Consider the following 6,387-nt stretch of genomic DNA (forward strand, 5'->3'; position numbering starts at 1 on the left):
TTAATTAATTAATGCAACTACGGATGAATGCGTGGATGTAATTCTCAAAATCCTGGAGTGTTTTTATCTTATGCTGGGGGCAATGAGACGAAGTTGGATCGCTAAATAATAGGGGCCTGTAAATCCCCCAAAAGCTCTTTAGAGAACGCAAGGAAAAGGGTAGAACAAGTCAGGATTCCTACTGCGCGGTAGACTAGAGCACGTACACGAGACCGAGAGTCAACGTCGGGCCGGAGTTTAGTTTCCTGCCAATGAGGATCGCCATACGTCCTGCTCCAACGGCTGGTAGCGACCGACAGAAAGGGATTACCGAAACGCTTTTAGGTAATCGGCCACATAAGGGGGAAGTTAGATCTTCGTAAGCCGTATTGCCAGCGACGGTCCGGCTTGGTGGTAAGTAGTCGGATTATCGGGGAACGGGAGGCTTGTTTTATACGAGCGAGCTTTGTGGTCGGCTACGACTAGCTCCAGCGGTAATTACTGACCATTCATTTACCAGAAGAACGTTGGCTGGTTTTATCCCGTCGCGTGTATCGAACTGACGGCTGTACAGATGACGCTGACCACCTAGCGCGCATGTCTGCGTACCAACTTTTTGTATGCCTCCTTGATATGGGTCGGAACCGATGGATGACGAGGAAAGAAAGCTGTCAGAGCGAGCGGCGTTGTGAACTATGAATCACTTGAAAGAGGACTCGTGAAGTTCGTATCGCTGAGGGTGGAGGTTAAGATTGACGACTGGAAAGTACGCAGATGAGATCCGGTCAGGCTGCAATGAAGCTGCAAAATTAGAGAGCCTACGAGCGGCTTCTGATGATCAGACTACTCGGGGTGCGACATTGGCCCGACTGAGGGGGAAGGAGAACCATCCTCCCCGCTTTGTGCACCAGGAGCGGCCCCGTGATTGATGGTGCTGCTAAGGTCTGTGTGCGTGACTGTTTCTCCCCGTGTAAGTCGGCTGCCTGGGTGGCTTGTGTTCCTGATTGCTCAACTGAGATCGTCAAGCCATCTACGGTCAATGGCTGGGATTGCGGTTGTTCTGGATGCTGGACCTACTAATGAAGCCATTCGTGTGTTCCTGCAGCGTTGTTACGCTTCCACCTGGTTCACCAGATGATAAGCGCGGATCTAGGTAGGCTGCGTCTCTGCTCTCGGGTAATCTACCTGCTGGGTCCATAGTTAAGGTATTTTCTCTTTCAGATACCTGATGACTGCACCATTTTGGAGCTGCAGCGCTCGGACGCTCTGCCATCTGTGTGGATGGGCTGCTTGCATGGATCTGGAGTAGAAGGGGCAGCACGGCTTTTTTTTTTTTTTTCTTTTCACAGAAAAGAGAAATTGTAAATAAAAGATTGCCCATAACTCCGTTTGTTTTCAGGTGCGTTTTATATGGAACTTTAGGCGGATCCCCTCTACTAGTCATGAAAAGCTTTAAGAAAATGGTGCTGCGATTAGGAGACCAGCGGCAGCTGGGGCGGAGGCCAGAATGAGCTGAAATGCAAACTGGAACTACTGACAGAATTTGGAGCGATCTTAGCAACAGAGGGAAGAGAGGGCTACGGCGGCCCGAGCAGGGAACTAACGGAACGAGCTAGTCGCGACCCTGGAAATGTCAAGACTGACCGGCGATAGGAGGCGTGGTAAACATGAGTTAAAGGCGCTGGTACGCTGACAGAGACGTAAAGCGAAGGGAGAATGAACGAGTCAGGAGCAGGTACGTCTTACCTAGACGACGCCCAATGGGCGCAGATGAAGCTGCGGGTTGATGAGGCTGACAAGCCAGCTGCGAGCCGAGATAGGTGGAGGTGGGCGTAGCGGTCTGATGCGAAGTCCTCTCGGAGGTGAACTGGGAGAGACGATCGGGCAACGGATCGAGTCCATGGTGGGATGAGCAGGAAGAGCCGACGTGCGTCGGTGCAGCCACGGCGGATCGTGGAGACAACCAGCGCTTGCTGCGGGGGACAGCGCCAATGAGCCGCAGCAGCCTATGGTGAGCCGGAGCGGGGAACCGGGCAGATAGCGGAGGACTGCGACGTCAACGAGGGGAGGACGGAAAATTCCGGCTCGTCGTCGCCGATGGAGGCCGAAGGAAGGCGTGATGAGGGCGGTTAGATTGGTGAGGAGTAGCGGGGAGTCGACAGGAGCGCAGCCGGCCGGTGAGGGGCACTCCCTGGATCTGGGCGGACGGAAGGCAGCTGAAACTTGTTGACTGAATGTCGGAGAGATAGGAGAAGCGTTCACGTAGGTTCGAAGCACGGCTGACGAGCAGGAAGACCCCAGGGTAGCTCTGACTTTTGAAGGTGTCTTTGGACGACGATTGGCTGGAGCGGCGTGAAGCTCCGGTCCGGATTGGCTGCGGTCGGGCGTAGTGATTAGATGATGTGGTGAAGCTGGTCGAGTCTCCCAGTTTGAATTTTCGCCAAGGCTCCATTTCAATATGCAAATTCCATTTATTTAAACTGGGTTCTAGTAGTGGTTTACAGGTCACTTTTTCTGACTTTGAATACTCATCAGAAAAACTCCAAGATCAGCAAGGTCAATTAAAACTGTAAAGTAAAACTTAAAACAAGTCCAAATTCTATGTAGAGTAATACTTTTTTGTTTCTTGGATAACCTGATGAGTCTAGTTAGAGATTCCTTAATGACCTGTAAAGCTCTGGTTGGTTTGTGCAATAAATCCATCAAGACAAAGGTTACGATGCAGATCTAACCATGAATATCTATTTAAAAGCTTAGAGCTTTAATTTAAAACCTTTTACAGACTTGTTTTGTGTAATATTGGATTTATCCTATAAAGAATAGCCTATCCTTTAAGAGGCTTTGGATAAAAGCTTCTAAAAAATCAATTAAATTTAATACAAAGTTCACACACGTGGAATCTATGAGGCAAACAACAAGCCCCGCAAATGACTTGCAGGCCTGCAAGTCATTAGATATTCATTACACACAGAGTAAAATATTTCAAGTGTATATTTTGAGATTTTATGTGTGGACTACTTTAGTTTTGAAGTTTGGTGAATGAATACTTTAATTTTACAAACTCTCATTATTGGTGGGTAATGTGAAAAAATTTCTAAAAAAGAAAAAAAATCAACAAATGGTCATTATTGGTAAATAAAATGAAACCAATGTTCTTGGGGCACAATATTAAATAAATAGAACCCAAAGCACTAAATCTAGCCTTAGATACTGGAAGCACTACACTTATAAACTGTATTCCTCTTATGAATATTCCCCAGGCTTTTGAATGGATAGTGCCTGTTGATTATCCAAAATCTTCTACAGCAGTTTTTTTCTCTCTTAAATTTTCCCTCAACGTATTTGGACACAGTGTTCTGTGAACAGGCATTTTCTGCAGGTTTTTCTGAGTGTTAGTCGTTTTCTGTCATTGCTCTTTGACCTGAGATTTGGGTTTCATTCACTATAATCCACAATCATCAAAGCTGACAGGAACTAAACACATGAAATATATCAACAACTGGGTAAGGCATCTGACTCTGGATTTGACTCATTAATGAATTTGAGTTAAATTGAGTTACTCAAATTAATTAACTTTTCATTGAAATCGTAATCTTTTGAAAACTGTGCTCTGTCTAGTGGAGCAGGTGATAAACAGAAAGTTGGAAGTGCTTCACAAAGAAGAGGTGTGGTCGGACTCTGCAGAGATGGCTCTGAACACGTTCAGGTGTTAGATAATGACGTCACATGCAGCTGAGGGCTTTGTGTAAACGGCTGCCTTTGTGTCGTTACTTGGTGGAAAGTGATCTAAAGCGCCCTAATTGTAGGTCGTGGGTTGGTGAAAGTGATTTTGTGCCCAGCATGTGTCTGTGTCTGTCACGTCAATATTCTTTCAACCCTTTAATTAAACATCAGCTGTCAGCCACCATCCCCCACCCCAACACACACACACACGCCCACGCACACACACTCACACACCTCCCTGACCCATCCTCTCTTTTTATGACAGTAGATAATCGTCTATGAATCAGTCCCTATTGGTGATAACATTCTAGGGAACCATAATTAGTGAACAACACCACACCTTAGCGCTCTCTTTCTATTAAATGACAATTTTCTCTGCCCTCTTCCTTACTTTTCAAGTAGAGTGTGACGAATGGATGGATGGATGGATAAGAGGTGATCTTCACACAGAGCTCCTGTCAGCTGTAACCTTTGCAGGTTGTGATCAGGGAGAGCAAAGTCATTATCAGTCTTTATCCTTTGTGTGTCAGGAGCCCTGCTGAGAGGAGAATAGCTCTGCCATTTAGGTCATCGGTTCTGAACTTCTGGGTTATGACTGCTTAGCATTGACAGCTCCATTTTTGTGGGCGCAAAACAACATGCTATCATCTTAGATTTCAGTTTGTAGTATGACAACAACAACAGCAATAGATATTTAATAGATTTTGGTACTAACCTGCACTGTGACAAGAGAAAGCTGGCTTTTATACTAAAAGGTGTGAATTCCCCATTAAAGCATGCATGATTAAGCCCACAGCACCTACATCCAAATACCTGAGGGGAAACTTAGCAGGTCTTCTGCATCTCCACCTAACATATGAACCAGAAAACCAAACTCCAAGCACCTTCTCAGCAGCTCTGTGAGGATAATGACCAAAAGCCACCAGGGCGCACAGACTGCACTCAAAGTCCAGACTGAGGCAGGACGTTTTGTGTAGTTTATACCAGAATACTCAACAGCTGAGTGAATAAAAATATGTTGGGGTTTCTTTGCATCAAAAAGATAGAATTATAATTTTCAACTGACTACAATGAACAACCCAATATAATTAAGTATTTTATTCAAACTATAACTGAAGACAAAGAAGACTATGCATTTTGATTGATAAAAAAATATACAAATAATACATCATAAAACTACTGTGGATCCTGAAGGTCAGTTTATAATAATTAATATTTCTGTGCACAGAGACACTAACAATAGCCAATGTTTATGGTTCAACTACAGATAGCACATTATTATGATCATTATTATTATTTTGTTTTTTTTTCAAATTTTTTTACAATACTTTCAGAATTTTCAGACTCCCAAAATAATAATATTTGGGGACTTTAATACGATATTAAACCTTTCCCTTGATAAGAAGACAAAATCAGATCCACCCAGAAATCATCAGAGGAATTAAACAATATATGAGTGAATTCGATCTTAGTGGTAGTTGGAGATTACTACATTCATTCTCCAAAGAATTTACTTTTTTCTCTTCTGTTCATCATTCATATTCATGTATTGATATGTTCCTAATGGGGAAATATAATAAAAAACAATATATACTGATTGTAACTAGTGATCATGCGCCCATATCTATCTTTTGGAATGTAAAAAAAAACAACCTGCCAAGTTTTTCAGTAGATGGCGCCTTAATCTATCACTTTTGGAAGACCAAAAGTTTGATAAATACTTAGAAAGGAATGGGCATCCATCCTCGAGATGAATGAGTCACCAAATACTGCAACATCATTCATATGGGAAACAGGGAAAGCTGTATGTAGAGGCAGAATCATAGCATATGGAGTCCATAAAAAAGAGAGGAAAGTGAAAAAGTGAGAGAAAGAGAAAATATGTAAGCTACATTAAATACGCATGTAAATAAGAAAGTTAATTTTATATCCCAGAAATTTAACAAGACAACTTTAACTGTAACAATAAATCTGGTAAATATTTGGCTAATCAACTGAAAAAGAACAAAGAAAAACTATTATTTCAGATTTTAAAGACTCAGCAGGAAAACTAGAAGAAATAAAGGATGTTTTTCAAGAATTTTATACCAAACTGTACTCTGAAAAAAATGATCCTTCCCAAGAAGAAATGAACTCTTTTCTAAATAATATTGATCTACCGCATTTGACAGAACAGGTTGGTATGCTCGAAGCTCCATGATTGGAAAATAAAATTTACCAATGCAATACATCTTATTGCAAACACCAGAGCCGGATGGTTTTCCAGCTGAATCCTATAAACATTTCTGGGATATGCTCCATTAAATATATCTAAAATTGATACAAGAAATAAAAGAAACTGACATTGTTCCCCTAAATTTAAATATATCTGCTAATATAGTTTTGCTTAAACCTGGCAAAGATCCCACTGTCACCTCTATTCATATCCACTCTGACTAAAGAATACTGATATGAAAATGACACCAAATTATTATATAGCCAATCATACATCACCAGTGCATCCAAAGTCAGAAGTACAATGGCTTTAATGAAATAATACAATCATTTTGTTGGAAAATGCAACTATCATATTTGCCATTCATTCAGTCAAACTATTAAGAAACATGGTTACTTTAAATTCCCAACCATTGAGGCCACTCTATCAGTGTGGTGGAAATTCAATAATATTATTAATTTAAATTTCAC

This window comes from Xiphophorus hellerii, chromosome 2 (genome assembly GCF_003331165.1).
Source record: "Xiphophorus hellerii strain 12219 chromosome 2, Xiphophorus_hellerii-4.1, whole genome shotgun sequence".
Lineage (NCBI taxonomy): Eukaryota > Metazoa > Chordata > Actinopteri > Cyprinodontiformes > Poeciliidae > Xiphophorus > Xiphophorus hellerii.